At 41.7% G+C, this 18,024-nt stretch overlaps 1 protein-coding gene across 1 annotated transcript in view; it reads right to left on the reverse strand.

The window, feature by feature from the left end:
• Positions 1–8,291, reverse strand: part of KCNB2 (potassium voltage-gated channel subfamily B member 2) — a 288,523-nt gene extending 280,232 nt beyond the window's left edge. Inside the window, exon 1 of the mRNA XM_006131524.5 lies at positions 7,592–8,291. The gene's annotated coding sequence lies outside the window, so the exon portion shown is untranslated. The remainder of the gene's footprint in view (positions 1–7,591) is intronic.
• Between the last annotated feature and the right edge of the window lie 9,733 nt (positions 8,292–18,024).

Here is an 18,024-nt window from a genome sequence, read left to right on the forward strand (position 1 = left end):
CATGAGGCAGTGGGGGATGAGCAGGGAACTGTGCTTAATTCTCCATTTTTCTTTCCATTGACTTTTGTGTTCTGTAGTTAAGGGATGAATTATTATTAAATTGCTGAAAACATTGTATCTTTCATTGCTTAGTCATCATTCTCTGGAAATCTTGCTGTTGGTCAATTGTCACAGGGAAGCACAGCTGAATTGTCGGCCATTTTTTATTTTCATATATCCAGCATTGAGTATTTAATTATCCGAGGTCCTTGGAGTAGAGACTCCATCTTACTATATATTTGTACTGCAGCTAGTACTATGGGGCCTTAATTTTGAGTAAAGCCTGTGAGCTATACTGTATGAAAATTGATTAGTATTAATAATATATTCTGTTTTTATATTTTCTATTTGAGTGGTATTTTCATAATGTAATCGCAATAAGTTTAAATCATGAGAGATATTTTTAATTCATCTGCTTCCTTCCATGAGATGCTGTCAAGATTGGAAGGCCTAAAACAGCAGGACCATTTTGAAGATACTATCTATCTTCATTAATTTCCTTCCCTGCTTTATAACAATTATTGCTGCCACCAGCAAATTGAAAAAATAAGGAACTAAGCATTTTTCTGTGAGATTACAAAGCATTAGAAGCAGATTATTAAAGTTGATTATTATCTGATTTGTATTAATCTTTGGATAAAAGTAAAACTAAAACCATACTCATGAATCCAGGGTGTTTATCAGAATCTGAGTTGAAAGCTTGAATTTATTGATGGAATTTAACTATTGAATCAAGAGTATTCCAAAATTAGAGTAAATTGAATTTCAGAGGCAAGACTATTTTATTTGTAAGAAATTGATTTGGAATTTAAGAGATCAGGATTCAATTCAGGTTTCTGTCAAAGACTTTCCTAGGCAAGTCACATAATATCTGTGTGCCTCAGTTATAACAAGTGCCTTTGTGCATAGTTAGACATCTACAAAAGTCCTTAGCAACAAAGTCTTATCACAGGAAAGCATTTATTACTACAAAATAAACACATATCACCAGGGGCTTTCCATGTCCCAGCTTGAATGTGGAATATGCAACATCTTGAACTTCCAAGTATCACAGATTATCTGGTGGTCACCCTTCCAAAAAGTGGGCCTAAAAGATTTCCATAGTAACCTGCTAATTGCCCCAGATCCTCCTTGCCTTCTGCAGCTGTGCTGCATTCAGGCTATCATTGACTTTGGCAGCTGGCATGAGAGCACTTTTTCTTGGGAACTGTCATTTTTACATTTGATTTGTATTTTACCACACTCTACCAGAAGTGGAACTTGCATGAGTTTTGGAACAGCAAGTGTCAGGTTTGTGGGAGAGCTGATATCTGAATTATTCATATTGAGATCTAAAAGTTGGCCTAGGACTCTAAAACAAATATAGAAATGTGCACAACACTGTTAAAAAGAAAGTTCTTTTAAGATTGACATGGTAAATGAGTTAATGCATTAAAAACACTTTCCACATATCAAGCCAAAATATATTTAATAAAATTGTAAAGCAGCCTTAAATGAAATTCTGGGATACAGAGGTTAACATTTTAAAACTGGGGTAGCTAAAATTAAGCATATGAATCCATATCTAGTCCTACTGAATAACAATGGCCCAGTTTAGAGAAGTGCTGTGCATCGACACCTACCATTTATTCAGTGACAGTCAGCATCTATGAAAACCTGGCATTAAGCATTCACATAAATGTGAACTTGCAGGCCTAATTTTTGGTATTCAGGATTGACAATTTTGGCTAGAATGTAATTTCAGCACAAAACTATCCAATTAGCATCAGCAGTGATCGGTGTGGGGAAAAGAGGTAGAAATAATCCGGAAAGTGAAACCTTCTAGATGGCTCCACTGTCAAGGAAAATCATTTTTTGAGGCAACTAACCTTGGCAACTATCAAATTAGCACATTAGATATAGTCAGTCATGCATTTGTGATTTCAAGGGTAATTATTGCAGTTCTAAGTCTGCTTTGATATTTCAGTGCAATTGTTCTAGCTGTAGCAAAATGCTACATTTTTTGCTCAAAATGTTCTAGTATCTCTCTGTAGCATTGGTATCCTTGCATCAGCTATCTTTGTATTCATATTGAGTAGCTGATAACAGATAATAAGGTTCATGATGTGGGAATTCATACAGTTAGACTGAAGCCATCAAACTCATTGATGACCCAAGTTTTAAAAATCAACCTGTTCTCTCATTTTTGCTGCTGCTGCACCTGTTAATTTCTTCATCAAATTTCTTCACGAATCTAAAATAAGACATTTTCTAACAGATTCATATTTAATGAACTAGTCCTTAATAAAAACAATGCTATGAACTGTCTTGAGATAATTCCCATTAAAACTCATAGGCAAGTTTATTTTGTATTACCTAGAAATAGAACAATAGTCATTGATTTCTATTTCTTAACTTTTTGTATGACCAATGGGATAAACTCATCCTTAGTGTAGTCAATGGACATTGCATTTTAGGATTTTGCATGACTAATTTTCATAACAGCTTTATTTTCTATTTCCTTCCAACATTATTATCTAGCTATCTATTTTAGAAATGTGCATATGTCAGTCTGTCTGTGAGTCTGTTTGTTCAAGAACTCCTCCTAAATGGTAGGAGTTAGGTCCACCAAATTTGGCATACAGCTTCCTCTTCTCCTGACTTAAAGCAAGGTCAGGGTTTGGTTATGCCAGGAAAACAGGATCTACCTGGAATGGGATTTTTTTCTATAAAATTGAAAGGGTGGGGGCTGTTCGGAGGGATAGAATGAGGGCTGCTGGGGAGGGGCTCATCATCTTGACAGACACCAGACCAAGAAAGAAGTCCCTTGCCCCAAACCCCTCTCCCCCAGCCCTTGGCCACAGCAGGGAGGCAGTCCTGTCAAACGGCCCCTCCCCAGAGATTTTGGCCGTAGCAAGGAGGGGAAGCCCTGACAAACAACCCCTCCCCCAGGCCATGGGAGAAGCTGCAGGGCAACATGGGCAGCCTCCCCCTGGCCTGGGGCAAGCTGGCAGGAGGAGTGAACATCCCCGCCACTCTAGACCACCCCTAAGGAGAAGCCAGAGGCCAACTCTACCTTCTGCCCTGAGCTCCCCTTCCTCACTGCCCCCCTGCCATGATTCCCGCAGCACCAACCTCTGCCTGAATCCCTTCTCACCCTCCAACCCTCACTCACACACCCCACACACATTCCCAGCCTCCTTTCCCTGAGCCCCTCTTCAACCCCTTACCCCGATACCTGCAACCTCCACACCTCCAGCCTCTGTCCTGAGTCCCCTACATCCTCAGTGCCCTGCCCTGACTCCTGAACCTCCCACATCACCAGCCCCTTGCCCTGAAGGATCCAGACAACACCAGGTAAGTCTTCTAGTCTTACCTAAAAGGCTGATATTTTATCTGCTTAAGAACTAGCACACAGTACTGTGGCAGCATGCATAAACTTCTGCAGTGTCACAATATACTGAGGTCTTGTTGTCATTATATTATGGGAACTAAAACTTCTATTGGCTGCCATTATTTCCTGTAAAAACTATGGCTACTGGATATGACTAGTGGTCACTAAATAGTACTATCTTATGTCTTGCCTGAAATATATTCCTAACGCATCTCACCAGTGTATCTGAAAAGATGTTAGTCCTTATTCGTCTCACTTGTCTGTGCAATTATATTGACAGCACCTCAGGGTCTGTGAAAGGATGAATGGGGTCATAATGAAGCCAAACTCTGCTTCATCTGTGATTGTTAAGAGTAGATGTTTTTGCATTTAAAAAGCCCCAAGCTTGTATGGCACCAAGACTTTTCTATTAGTGTCTGCAAGCTGTTCTTGGGTGTGGTCATCATAAATGAGTAAGAATTATTTGAGTTTTCTCAATTCTCATTATGGACTAAATACAGTTCAAAATTACCCTACTCTTATTGTATATACCTTCAGATGAATAAGTACTCAGTTACACTAATTTTGCACTGTTGAGAGTAAGCAAGTTCACCAGTGTGTGTCTAGATCTACACTACAGTTTGTACAGTAGTTCTCAAGTTCAATATCAGAAGAAAATAGAATGACCTTTCTAGTCTCCTCACCCAGAAAGGGGAATGTGGCCAATGTATCTTAACATATTTTAGATGTTGTGACTGATGCATATAATGCTGAGGGCTTTTTGTGGTCAGGAAATTAGCACTATTTTCTAACATAATCAAACTGAAGGATTACAAATTGCTATTCAATGAAAATCTTCTAGTTCAATTTTGCTATTTATTTTAAGTGTTGTAAATGTAATCTGAGTAAAAATTAACAATTCTCATGCTAAACAGCAAGATGAAATAAAAGTCTGTTATCCTCAGCAGATAGTAAGAGATGCTATCTGAAAATGTTCAATAAACAATAATAATAACAAAAGCCTACAAACAACAACAAAACATTCTTTCCATTTTAGAATTATGGCCTTGCAAACAGACCTATTAAATCATCTGCCTTCCAATCAAACCAGGTTTGTTTTCTAATGTAAAATCATGTTAATTTTATCCAGAATAATATTGAATGTCCCAAGCAATGATGTGTCCACTATTTTTAGAGGAAGAGGGAAAGACTATTTTAGACATGAAAAGATCTTAGGTTATGTGATTAAAAATTGAAGGGTTATATTGATTTATAGATAAAAGTTGCAGTCAGAAAGTAGACATTGGGTTTTACTTACTTAATGTGATAGGCAAAAGACATTCCACAAATTTAGTTCCAAATCCCTCAAATAAAGTATCTTGTACTCCACCCACTTAAAAGAAAAATGATAGTTTTTATAAGAAACCGTACATTTTCTCTCATGATGCCAATGTTCTGGTGAAAGCAATAACGCTGCAGGGATAAAAACAGTTAATTTGTAAAATTTGTCCATGTGAGTCACATTCAGATGGCTAAAACTTAAAAAGCCTCATTGTCAAAAATATATCCTAGTGAAGTGGCATACACCGACTTCATTAGACATCACCCACAATTCTTAAGAGCTATATACATATGATTGCAAGATTAAAATGTATAAACTAAAAACAGAATTCTTGAATAAAAATGACACACAAAGGTTTAAAAAAATCATACTTTTAAAGAGTGTCTGTGTACTGTCTGGTCATTTTTTAAAACAAAACTAGTGATTTTTAAGTATCTCAATTCTGAGATCCCTAACTTGGGTCCCTAATTTTGGGGTCCCTCAAGAGTGTGGACATATCAGAGAATGAGTTATCTGTACTTCCTGTAAAATAGTTTATAAAAGAACAAAATATGAACTAGAATGTTGGTTGGGATGCCATCTGATACATAGCTTTAAAAATAATTAGTGCCCCAAGAATAAAATGTGACTTGCACATGTACTAACATGGAGCTCAAGGAACTTGGAAAATGGAGATATTTTTTAGAAAAGTAACAAGGAAACCATCTGAAAACTATTTGGTTGAGTTTCGGTGCTTAATTTGTGCCAGTGCTTGCCAAGACTCAGGATTGGCAGTTCACAGCCCTGGCACCTCTGGGCTTGCCACATCAGATATGAAAGTAAATCATTGCTTGAGCCCCAGCACCTCTTTTGTTACAAATTAAACACAGTTGAGTTCCAAACTCTGACAAGAAAACTCCTCTAAGCTGCTACCTCTGTGCTCTTTTTCTCCTGAGTTTGTCCCCGAAAGGCAAACCAGAGCATGCCAGTTAAACTTGCCAAAAGAAAAGAAAGTGTGAAGACAAATAAATAAATGCATAGGAAATTGCACCATCAAGCCAACAGGAAATTTCAAAATGCTAAAGACAGTAGAAATGCTCAGACAACAAGAACAACAAAAGTACCATTTGGAACATCATTTCCTCCTGACCCTGATCCTGCAGACATTCTCGTATTTAGTGCATGCCTACTTATGGCTGAGGCTAACTTGAGGCCAGTGCAGCACATCAGTGAGAGCGCCTGACAGAGAAAGGAGGAGAGCAGTGGAGTTTGAGCACTCTCCGTTTTGAAATCAGCATGTTGAAGTATCTTTTAAAAAACAAGTTGGGGGCATCTGAAAGTACAGGAGAGACCAGGGGACGAGACTGGGTGTATAAATGGCTGTAAGAAAGGGAGGACTGGGCAATACAATTTGTGTACAAACTTTTTTAACTGCACCTTAATTTTCTGACAAAGCTCACCAGATCTTTAATAGCAAATATAAGTTGATCACACAGCCAACAAATCTCACAACCACCATTAATTGAGCGATTCTACTACCTCAAAAGTCACTGACTAAACTACCTTCAGATGGCAGCAGGGTCAGGCCCTATTTCTTGATTTTATGTATAATTTTTCAGCCCTGTGTGTTTAGCCTCAAGTTCTTGATTGTGTTTCTCCACTGAATAGGTTGAAGCTTCCCTCAAACATACCAGGTGGGTAAATGAGAACTCTGTGTGGTTTTAAAGCTTCTTCACCAAGCAGCTTTCCACCATCCAGCTTCACTGCTACTCACGGTGGCAGTTCTTCCTTACTATAGGACAGGATTATGGAATGAAATCATTCTCTTAGGTGTCCTCTTAGTCATAAGGTCTTGATAAATATTTATTTGCTAAAGGACCTCTCTTCCACCTGACAGCATTAACACTCTCTATATTATATATGTGTGTGATTTTAGCAGTGATGTGGAAATTGAAGTTAGTCTCAGCAACAATGAGTTAAAATGCCCCAGAAACTGTAAATATATTGTTTATTTATATCTTAATCATTATGCAACTTGACTTGAATTAAGTCCAAGAGCTACTACAAATATGGACAGAACATATATAGGATATAAACATAAGCTTTATGTACCCGTGCATCTAAATATTGTTATAAATCAATAAAACATATTAAATGGATTAGGTATAAACATATTGCATACACACATTTATAAGTGTATACATTTATAAACATAGTATTGTATATAATCAATATAAAATAACAGTATGCTGCATTCTATTGTTTCATAGTTGTACAATGTTATAGTTTTAGTACTTTAATAAGGAGTATCTTTAAAGCAGTAGGCATATTGGCAAAGTACAATAACAGATACCTTTTGAGATATGTAAGGTTTTATTTCACCAGGTGCTCACCAGCAGTATAGTGCATCAGAAACAAGTGGTAAGCATTTATTTCTATATTTCATCAAAGGCAGAAGGTAGAATACTACAGAATGTTATTCTCCCTCGAGGAGCTTTGAAGGAATAAAAATAGAAGGCACGATTTTTCGTGTGTATGCTACATGAGAATCGCTCGACCCCATCCACAACAGGGGAATCATATTTATGAATAACGGAACCTACCAGGCATCCTTTTAAAAACAGTTCTGTGCATGGAAACAGCATCGCTTTACAGCTCTCGGAGAAGCATTTTGCATGTTGCACTTTTGCGTGTGCATTAAACGAGAAAGCTCCCAGCTACCTTACTTATAAATATCTTAAGTCAGATCTGGGCACTCTAAGTCCACTTGGAGCCATATGGCAGTTTCCACCTCCTTTGCAACTAATAGCGTTAAGCAGCAGTGATGATTCATTCTTAAGAAAGACTCCACAGTAGAAGAGAAATGCCCCTCCGCTTACCTTATTCAAACACAGCACGTTCAGCATAAACACAGGCAGGAGACCACAAAAGGCTCAGGGATTCCCTCTTTCTTCCAGGGGCTGTTCTCCGTTTTCCTTTGCAAGTGATCTGTTGACAACCCCGCGGAGAGAGGAGAGGTTTGTTTTGGTGGCTTCTTTCTGATGCTGATTTTTGCTCTGTTCCCGACTCCTCCGAAATCACGGTCCCCCCCGGGACGGAGGGGGCTGAGGGAGGACAAAAAAAGGGAAAGCCATCCCCCCCAAAAACAAATCAGTGCCGCGGGCGGCTAGGATTGCAGGCGGAGAAAAAAAGGAAAAGCTCCTCTCTCCCCAGCGTAATCTCCCTCCGGTTGCATGTGATGTGGTGGCTGCTGGTGGTGGTGGGTGTTGGTGTGTGTCTGCGGATGTGTGCGCTGGGTAAAGGGAACAGCAGCGGGCCGGGCGCTCGGCACAGCAAGGAGTGAGCTGTGGAGACAATCAGAGGCACACGCAGGCATACGCTGTGCGCGCACACACGGACTGCACACTTGAGGAGCTCCATTCCCGTTAGCCGGGCTGTACATCCATGGACGCCCTCTCTGCTCCTAGCGAGGGGGCATGCAACCACACAGCCAGGGCAACGCGCGCGCACACAACCTTCTCCCAGCCATAACACATGGACACAGCCTCACTCCCAACACCTCGCCGGGCTGGGCACACCGGAGCAGAGCTCCCTCCTGCAACCCAGGGTACATACAGCCGCACACCCTGCCCCCACGCAGCCAGGGTGCACTCCCACGCCTCTAAACACCCACTAGCTCTCCCTCTCTCCCTCCACACGCTCTTCCCAGCGAAGTGACACATTCACACACTAACAAACCCAGAGACTAACGATCTCGATTGGCATGACAACCTGCACGAGGTGTGGCTAACCTGCGAAAAGTGGGGAAGCCCTAAGTGTCAACAAGACAAGGGGCGTCTGCACCGAGGCAGTCTCGATCCCTCGTGTCCTTTGCCATTATTGGCAAGTTCGGATCGTGTAACAGGCTATTCGGGCTGCCTCTTTCTTCTTCTCTCGACCTACAGCTTCTCTCCGTTGCCTTTCAATCTCTGCTTCCTGCTAAGGAGAGGAAACCGCTTTGATGCTCCCTTATGGTTTGGACATTGGATTAGAAAGGGATTCTCCATTCTCACCTTGGTTGCGTAACAGTTCCTCTGGAGGTTTGCCCTGTACTTCCTGTTTTCCAGTTCCCGCCTCTGAGTCTGTGAGGGGTAAGAGTCTGCCGTGGTTTTGCACATTTCACTGCTGGGCGGAACTGTCATTTGCTCCTCTGAGGTCTGAAGGTTCGCTGAGGGGATCTACATGGTGCTATTTTCCCACCCATTTCCACAGTGTTTCTGGGGTTTGCTCTCTTCAACATACTCAAGTTAGGGTGAGATGGTTAGTGATTTTCAAGTCTGCAAGTATTATATAGGACTGGGTAATGTTTTCAGCTGCTTGTAATGTTTGGTTCAATGCTCTTTTGCAAAAGTCAGGGCATCCCATGCACTACACACACACTGTAGGGGTGTATCTACATAGGGAAACTGAGCAGCATAGCTATAGCAAATAATGTCACTGCTATACTTAGGCCAAAATAACTCCTGCATAAGGATATTATTCTAGAAAAACCATTAGGGATAAGGAATGACTGCCATTTGAGGAGAGAGTAATAAAACCGGGACTTTTCAACTTGGAAAAGAAATGACTAAGCTCTGCTCTGCCTCTCTTCAGTACTCTGGACCGCCCACATCTACCATCTCCACCCTAGGAACCGTGAATGATGCAAGCTTCACAGGGATGCTTCCCAATCCCTTGTTGTGGGGAGGGGGAAAGATGTGAGGGAGAGCAGACAGATGTTTGGAGAGATATAGCTCAGTTTATTCCCCAATTTGCCCTCCACAGAAGCTGGGCCAAGACTTCCCATGAACCCTACAGCTGCATACAGAGAAGTAAGAAGGATCATGTATGCAGCTACGCCTGGAGAATACAGGAAGATAAGAGAGACATCTCTGAGGATGTGGGGTGGGATGGGGGTGTGGACAGGGACAAAAACAAGTCCTCTTCCCTCTAAAACTACAAAATATGCCAGAAACTATTGGAAGTGGGGTAGAGAGATCATCTCTGTAGGTTGGCTTACCCCTCCACTCTACCCCACCCCAGTTCCTACACAGGGATGGAAATGGTTATCTAGCTCTTCTCTTCTGGTTGCAACTGGAGCCATTTGCTTTCATTCTCCTTCCCATAGTAGAGATACATTCACAACGGAGGTGGTAGGGCAGTTTCCATTCCTTCAGTGCCCTCATACATAGAAACATCCTCCTGCAATAGCTTCTCAATTCAGAGCAAGCTATCAGTTATCCTGCATATCAACTTTTGCCTACCCCAGATCCAGATTAGGTACCAGCTGGTGCAGAGAGAAAAACAGACAACAACTTTCCCTCTCTAGGAGGATTTTTATCTCCCCTCAGGCCCTCTGTTTCTTTTTTATTGGCTTCCCCTGCTGAGGTGGCACAGCTGTCACTTCTTGCTCCCAGGAACTGAATGAGCCACAGCTGCCAGCTCTTCCTGCCAAGTAGGGCAGCTCAAGTATTCTTTAAGTGCCTGTTTCTCCAGGGAGGAGACTGGCTGACACAGAGATGGGGCCCTGTTGTGAGTTCTATAGATGATGTTTGGTACAGGTGCCATTACTTGATGCACAACCACACCCAAGCCCTATAGCTGTTGCTGCCTCTTCCTTCCTAGCTTTGTAAGTAGAGGCTTACAAAACCAGGCATCAAGGAAGACAAGATAAGATCAGAGATAAGATCATTTAGGGATCATTTAGGATCATCTTCATTAAAAGAACCACAACCTTGGCTTTTTTGGCTGCAAAAATGAAATTGATTCCTTAGTCATTCTTCTCCAAGGGGCTGGGATTTTTGATCTGGACAGACCAGAATGAATACGTAGAAATTGCGGTGGGAGCAGAAATCCTTGGCATATATTAGAGAGCACCAACAGAAAACCCCTTTGAACTGAGTGGACACATATGAATAAAATGTCAAAAGAATCTCAATTACACAAAACCTGACATTTCAGATCTGGACATTGCTTTGTGTATGAGATTCTAGCAGCTTTTCTCAGGCAGGCGGAATACCTCCTGGAGCTCCAAGGTGCACTGGATTTTATAAGGCTTGAATATTGTGTACTCCTCTCTGCATCCCCATTGGGCTATTTAATTATTTATACGAAGTGGCATAGCTTCAGCAGGAGAGTCTAAGGGAACCCAATATCAAGCTATCCAGTGCTTTGAACTCTCACAAAGCCCTCTTCAAATCCCTTCATCTCATCAGGCAGAGGAGGAATTGAAAAGGAGGCTGACAGATTACCATTGGAAATGCTGAATTATGAAGAGATCCTGGGAGATGGAAACTTGTGACATTATTACATTTTTTAGATGAACATACAAAACATTGTTACAGCCACTGTTATATGTTTGCATGAAATACGAAGTAGGAGAAGTAAGATGACTATGAAAAATTTATGCTTCTGTTTATACTATTCATATACATGTATGATGTTTGTATTTGAAGTTATGAGTATTGGCTATGTACTTACTTGTATTTGACAATTGTATTGACAATGCATGTGTTAATTCTGTGGTGCCTACTGTATATTTATGACTATTTCACTGTGTTTGTCACTGATCCATTGAGTTGTATGACACTGTATGATAACAAGTAAGTTGGGGCTTTCACTGCTACTAAGTTTTCTGCTGTATATGTTGAGAACTAATAAGGATGAATTATTTTCCAAACAATACCATTTTATTTTCTAATCATAGAAATGTAGGACTGGAAGAGTCCTCAATAGTCCAGTCCCTTGCACTGAGGCGAACAAAGTATTATATATGCCATTCATGATAGGAGTTTGTCAAACCTGTTCATCAGAACCTCAGATGACAGAGATTCTACAACCTCCTTAGGTAATTTGTTCCAGTTCTGAACTACCCTGACAATAATTAAGGAGAACAATTTGCCCCTCTCCATTTTATAATGACCCTTTACATACAAGAAGATTGTTATCATGTCACTCTCCCCCGCCCCCCAGGCTTTTCTTCTCCCAACTAAACTCACCTAATTTTTTTCAATCTTTCCTAGCACATCATGTTTTCTAAACCAGTGGCTCTCAGACAGGGATACATGTACTCCTGGGGTTACATAGATGTTTTCCAGGGGATACGTCAGCTCATATAGATATTTGCCTAATTTTACAACAGGCTACATAAATAGAACTAGCAAAATCTGTACAAATTACACTTTCATATAGATAAATGAGAAAATAAGCAAACTTATAGTAACAAAATGTGCTGTGACACTTGTATTTTTATGTCTGATATTGTAAGCAAATAATTTTTAAGTGAGATGACATGTCAGTCATACAAGAAAAGTCAGACTCCTGAAAAGGGTACAATTGTCTGGAAAGGTCGAGAATTGCTGTTCTAGACCTTATGATCATTTTTGCAGCTCTCCTCTGGACTTTCTCCAGTTTATCCACATTTTTTCCAAGGTGTGGTGCTCAGAACTGGACACAGTACTCCAACTGGGGCCTTATCAGTGCTCAGTAGAGTGGAAGAATCACTTCTCAAGCTTCACTTACAACACTACTGTTAATTAGGGATGTTAAATTTAGATTAATTAACTAAAAGTGGAAGCCCACCAGGGAGCACAGGGCCAGTGGGAGACTGCCTCTGCACTCTCTGCAGTGCCTAAGACTTAGAAATTATAAGAGTCCCCCTGCGACTCTTGTACATTTCAAAAGCATAATCACAGCAGAACTGGCGCAAGTGGAAACTGCTTAAGTCCCTGCTCACACTATTTCCCACTGTGCTTCTACCTCCTCTGCCCCCGGCGGAGATGGTACTGGGGGGAAACTGGCTTTTAAGCTGGCTCCCCCAGCACTGGCTCCTGCTCCCCTCCTTGCTGCCTCTCTCTGATAGAGGCAGCAAGGGAAAGGGGGGGGGGAAGGGACTAGTCACATCACTAGTTGACTAGTTGCTTACACCCTTACTGTTAATACCTCCAAGAATGATGTTCACTTTTTAGCAACAGTGTCACACTGTTGACTCAGTTAGTTTGTGATCTACTGTATCCTGCAGATCCTATTTTGCGGGGTTTCTTCCTAGACCAGTGTTTCCCAAATAGTGTTCCGCAAAGTGAAAGTAAGGGCTCTGCAAGAACCTGGTTTTAGGGGCAGGCAAGCCAGGAGGTTGGTGGGTTTTTTTTTTTTTGTTTTTTTTTGCTTGCCTGTTTCCCTAACCCCTTTTTTTTTTGCTCAACTAATTTTATAAAATTGGGAAACACTGTCCTAGATAGTCAGTTCCCATTTTGAATTTGTGCAATTGATTATTCCTTCTTAAGTGTAATACTTTGCATTTATCCTTATTGAATTTCATCATATTTAATTCAGACCATTTCTCCAGTTTGTCAAGATCATTTTGACTTTTAATTCTGACTTCTAAAGTGATAGCAATCCCCATGAAACAGTATCAAAAGCATTACTATAGTCAAGATATATTACATCTACTGCTTCTCTGCTTTCCAGAAGGCTTATTAGCCTGTCAAAGGAAGATACTAAGTTGATTTGATATGGTATGTTCTTGACAAAATCCATACTGGCTATTATTTATTACCTTATTTTCTTCTTACAAATTATTATTTGCTCCATTATCGTTCCACAAACTGAAGTTAAACTGACTAGTCTATAGGTCCCTGGATTGTCCTTATTAACCTTTTTATTTATATGTACTATATTGCCTTTTTCCTGTCCTCTGGTATCTCTCTTATTCTCCACAAGTTCTTAGAGATAATTGCTAGTGGCCAAGTCCTTGAATGTTCTAGGATATATTTCATCAGGCCTTTATGATCTGGAAAATCTAACGTGTCTATGTAATTCTTAACTTCTTATTTTAGCCCCATTTCCTACCCATTTATGCTGATGTTCTCTATGGGTATGTCTACACTACAAAGTTAATTCGAACTAACAGCTGTTAGTTCGAATTAACTTTCATAGGCACTACACAGGCAAACCGCTAGTTGGAACTTAATTCGAACTAGCGGAGTGCTTAATTCGAACTAGGTAAACCTCATTCTATGAGGACTAACGCCTAGTTCGAATTAAGTAATTCGAATTAAGGGCTGTGTAGCCACTTAATTTGAACTAGTGGGAGGCGAGCCCTTTCCAGCTTGCCCTGGTGGCCACTCTGGGGGGGATGGCCAACTCTGGAGGGGATGGACCGAAGACAATGACCAAGGCATTTGTCCCGTGCCATCCATCTCCAGCCTTCCACAAACAGAGGCCAGGGACACCATTTCTACTTACTGGCTAATAGCACTCCATGGACCCAACCTCCATGACTTGATCTTACTTCTCTTTAAACTCTGTTCTAGTTCTAGCCTTCACAGCCTCCTGCAGCAAAGAGTTCCACAGGTTGACTATTTGCTTTGTGAAGAAGAACTTTCTGTTATTAGTTTGAAGCCTGCTACCCATTCATTTCATTTGGTGTCCTCTAGTCCTTCTATTATGGGAACTAATGAAGAACTTTTCTTTATGCACCCTCTCCACACCACTCATGATTTTATAGACCTCTGTCATATCCCCCCTCAGTCTCCTCTTTTCTAAGCTGAGAAGTCCCAGTCTCTTTAGCCTCTTTTCATATGGGACCTGTTCCAAACCCCTGATCATTTTAGTTGCCCTCCCCTCTCCCACCTCCTTTTCCCAGTCTCCCTGAGTTTTGTTCAATAAAGAGAGTTTCTATTTTTGAACACTCGTGTCCTTTATTTTGTACATCAGGAAGGGAGGCTAGGGAGGGGTAAGTGGAAAGAGGTGAGGGAGGAATGGGGTACGAGGCCCCAATGGGGAGGACTGGGGTGGCTCTGCGGGCTCCTCGGGGTGGAAGCTCTCCTGCAGCCCTCCGATTGATCCCCCCCCCCCGGATGGCAGCCTGCGGCAAGTGCAGCCGGGCTGATGGCCGAGTGCTGTGATGTGCCGAGTGTGGGCATTCAGGGCACTCCAAGCCAGGACTGCTTTGCTGTCCCTCATCGAGTTAGACAAGCGAGCGGGGAACCCCATAAAACTGTCTGTCCGGGGTGGGGATCGGGTCCCTTTAAGCACAGCCCTCGGCTAGCCTGAGACAGCAGGTCCACACTCTAAGTCCTAACCTGATGCTCTGCCGGCACTGCTTCCGGCCATCCTTAACCTCGGTTCAGGGTCCACTCAATGTGGACATGCTAGTTCGAATTACAAAATGCTAATTCAAACTAGTTTTTAGGTCTAGATGCACTAGTTCGAATTAGCTTAGTTCGAATTAAGTTAGTTTGAATTAGTGCTGTAGTGTAGACATACCCTATGTTACTCATCCAATCACTATTACATTTGTTGTGAAAATGAAAACAAAGAAGACATTTAACGCTTCAGACACTGATGTATTTTCTGTTATTGTCTTTCCCTCTTCGTTGAGTAATGAGTCTACCCTGTCATTGTCTGACTGGGTGCCTGGGATGGACCACACTGAGAATGAGTAGACTATAAGAAATGACAGACAATTCCACCATATCAGTAGCAAAAAAGCTGGTGTGGCACCACACTGGTTAGCAAGATGCCAAACAGAGTTCCCTTTAGGCATTCCAGCTCTTGGTTCACATCCACACCAATTGGTCTAATACGAAGGCTGAAAACCCAATTCATCATACAAGATATTCTATTAATCCCAAGGGATCTAACATTTATGCCCAGGTCTATAAATATCTCAGATACTACCCAAATATCATTCTTATTTAAGATACTTAAGATTTATTAATACAAATAAAAATAGAGTTATACATGGTTAAAAGATTATATGCATACAAATGATCGCAAAGTCCTTGGATCATATTTGTAGTAGTGATGGAATAGCCTGCTAGCTTGAAAAAGTCTCACTAATAACTTCTAAAAGATTGGAAGGTTCTCAGTCCACAGTTCAAAATACTCCTTTTAGTTTTAAATCCATAGCTTAATCAGCTATATCTTCCTGTGTATTAACGAGGAAGCTTAGGTGCCAAAACAGTAACAAGTCACCAAGACCAGATGGCATTCACCCAAGCTTTCTGAAAGAACTCAAATGTGAAATTACAGAATTATTATCTCTGGTTTGTAACTCAGCTTCTGTACCAAATGACTGGAGGATAGCTAACGTGACACCGATTTTTAAAAAGGGTTCCATAGTTGATCCTGGCAATTACAGGTCCGTAAGCCTGACTTCAGTAATGGGTAATGTGGTTGCAACTAGAGTAAAGAATAAAATTGTCAGGCTCATAGATGAACATAATTTGTTGGTGGAGAGTCAACATGATTTTTGTAAAGGGAAATTGTGTCTCACCAATGTACTAAAATTCTTTGAGGAAGTCAACAAGCATGTGAACGAGGAAGATCCAGTGGATATAGTGTACTTAGATTTTAAAAAGTCTTTGAAAAGGTCCTAAAGGCTCTTAAGCAAAGTAAGCTGTCATGGAATAAGAGGGAAGGTTCTCCCATAAACTGGTAACTGGTTAAAAGATAAGAAACAAAGGGAGGAACAGTCAGTTTTGAAAATGGAGTGGGGTAAATGGTGGTTTTCCAAATGGTCTGTTCTGGGACCAATCCTATTCAACATATTCATTAATGATCTTGGAAAAGGGATAAACAGCGAGATCGCAAAATTTGCAGATGATACAAAACTTCTTGAGATATTTAAGTCTAAAGCAAACTGAAGCGCTTCAAAGGCATCTCACAAAAATGGGTAACTGGGCAACAAAATGGCAGATGAAAGTCGATGTTGATAATGCAAAGTAATGCACAATGTAAAACATTCTTAATGATACAAATAAAATGCTGGGGTCTAAATTATCCATTACCATTCAAGAGAGAGAAATGGAAAAGGTTCAGAAAAGGGTAACCAAAATGATGAGGTTTATAGAAAAGCTTCTAAATGAGGAGAGATTAATAATCTTTGAAAAGAGACAACTAATGGGGGGATATGATGGAGGTCTAAAAATCATGACCTCATGGCCACGGCAGGGGCGCCTCCAGGGTGGCCTCTGGCCGCAGTGCCTCGAGGCTGGCCCTGGATTATGTGGCTGCGGCAGCAGTGTCTCCGGCTTCTGGGACTGCGCAGCTGTGGCAGCAGGGCCTCCCTCTGGGGTGGTCTCAACAGCATGGCTGCAGCTGTTGCTTCAAGAGAACATGAAGCCAGGTAAGGTTCCCCCTCATGCCCAGGCCCCTCCACCCTAATCCCATCACTTCCGTCCCTCCCAAGACTCAACACCAGAAAAGTAAATCTGGTCTATGGGAAGCCCTGAACCTCAGTTTCCCCCTTTCCTTCCCCTCACTCTGTGAGGCTGGGGCACCAGAGGAGTCAGGTGTCTCAGTTGGGGCCACATCAGTGAGTGTTAGGGGGTTTTAGAGAAAATTTTGCTTCTCATTTGTGTGGTCCCCAACTGATTTTTTTGTGGGGCAGTGACCCCAGACCCAAAAAAGGGTTTCCCCCCTCTCCCATAAATAAAGAAAACATTGAAACCTTTTGAGTTGGACATAATATTTTACTTTATTTAAAATGAAGTTTAATAGCTAACACAAGAAAGTTAAAACGATTAATCTGTTTCATAACTTAAATTAAACTGTTCTTACTAGCTGCAGCTGGTTCAGAAAATAAGGTCACTGTACCCAGCAGGGTAGTTCTCAACCTCACCCCTTCCACTGAGGCCCCATCCCTTCTGCCTGAGGCCCCACCCCTTCTGGGCTGGCCCGCAGCCACTTCCAAAATTTGTAAAGTGGCACCCCCCTTCCAAAATTATTGCCCACCGCTGCCCTAGTGCAAGCTTCCCGCACCACACTCCTGCCAGCGATTTCCTGTAGCTCTCTCCAGTTGCTCCTTACCAGGAGTTCTATGTACTCCCATTACCTCTGTTACACATTCCCCCCTCCTGTATTAGCAGATCTGTGTGCACTCTGATTTCAGCTCCTCACCCCACATTGTTTCTCACACTCACTGAAAGGAGCTCTATGTGACCTATCTTCTTTCATACCAGGCTTTGCCAATTTCACCCCTCCCACATCACCAGGAGCTCTGTGGACCCCATCCCATACCTCTCCCTGTCTATTCCTAAGTCCCCCATTCTTCCCCCATGGCATAGGATGTGTGCATCCCATTTCCCCTTTCCCCCTCATTCCTGCCATTCCAGCCTTCCCACTATATTAGGGTCACCCAATCATCCCCTGCTAAAGATTCGGTATGCCCCATTCCTCCTCCTCCTCCCCCTCCTATTTCTACTCCCCCCCCCATGCCAGAGACACTCTGTGGCCCCCTTTTTCCATTTATGGGTCCTTCATCCCTCCCTTCTGTCATAAGCTCTGTGTG

Source organism: Pelodiscus sinensis, chromosome 2, assembly GCF_052426305.1.
Source record: "Pelodiscus sinensis isolate ZL-2025 chromosome 2, ASM5242630v1, whole genome shotgun sequence".
Taxonomy (NCBI): domain Eukaryota; kingdom Metazoa; phylum Chordata; order Testudines; family Trionychidae; genus Pelodiscus; species Pelodiscus sinensis.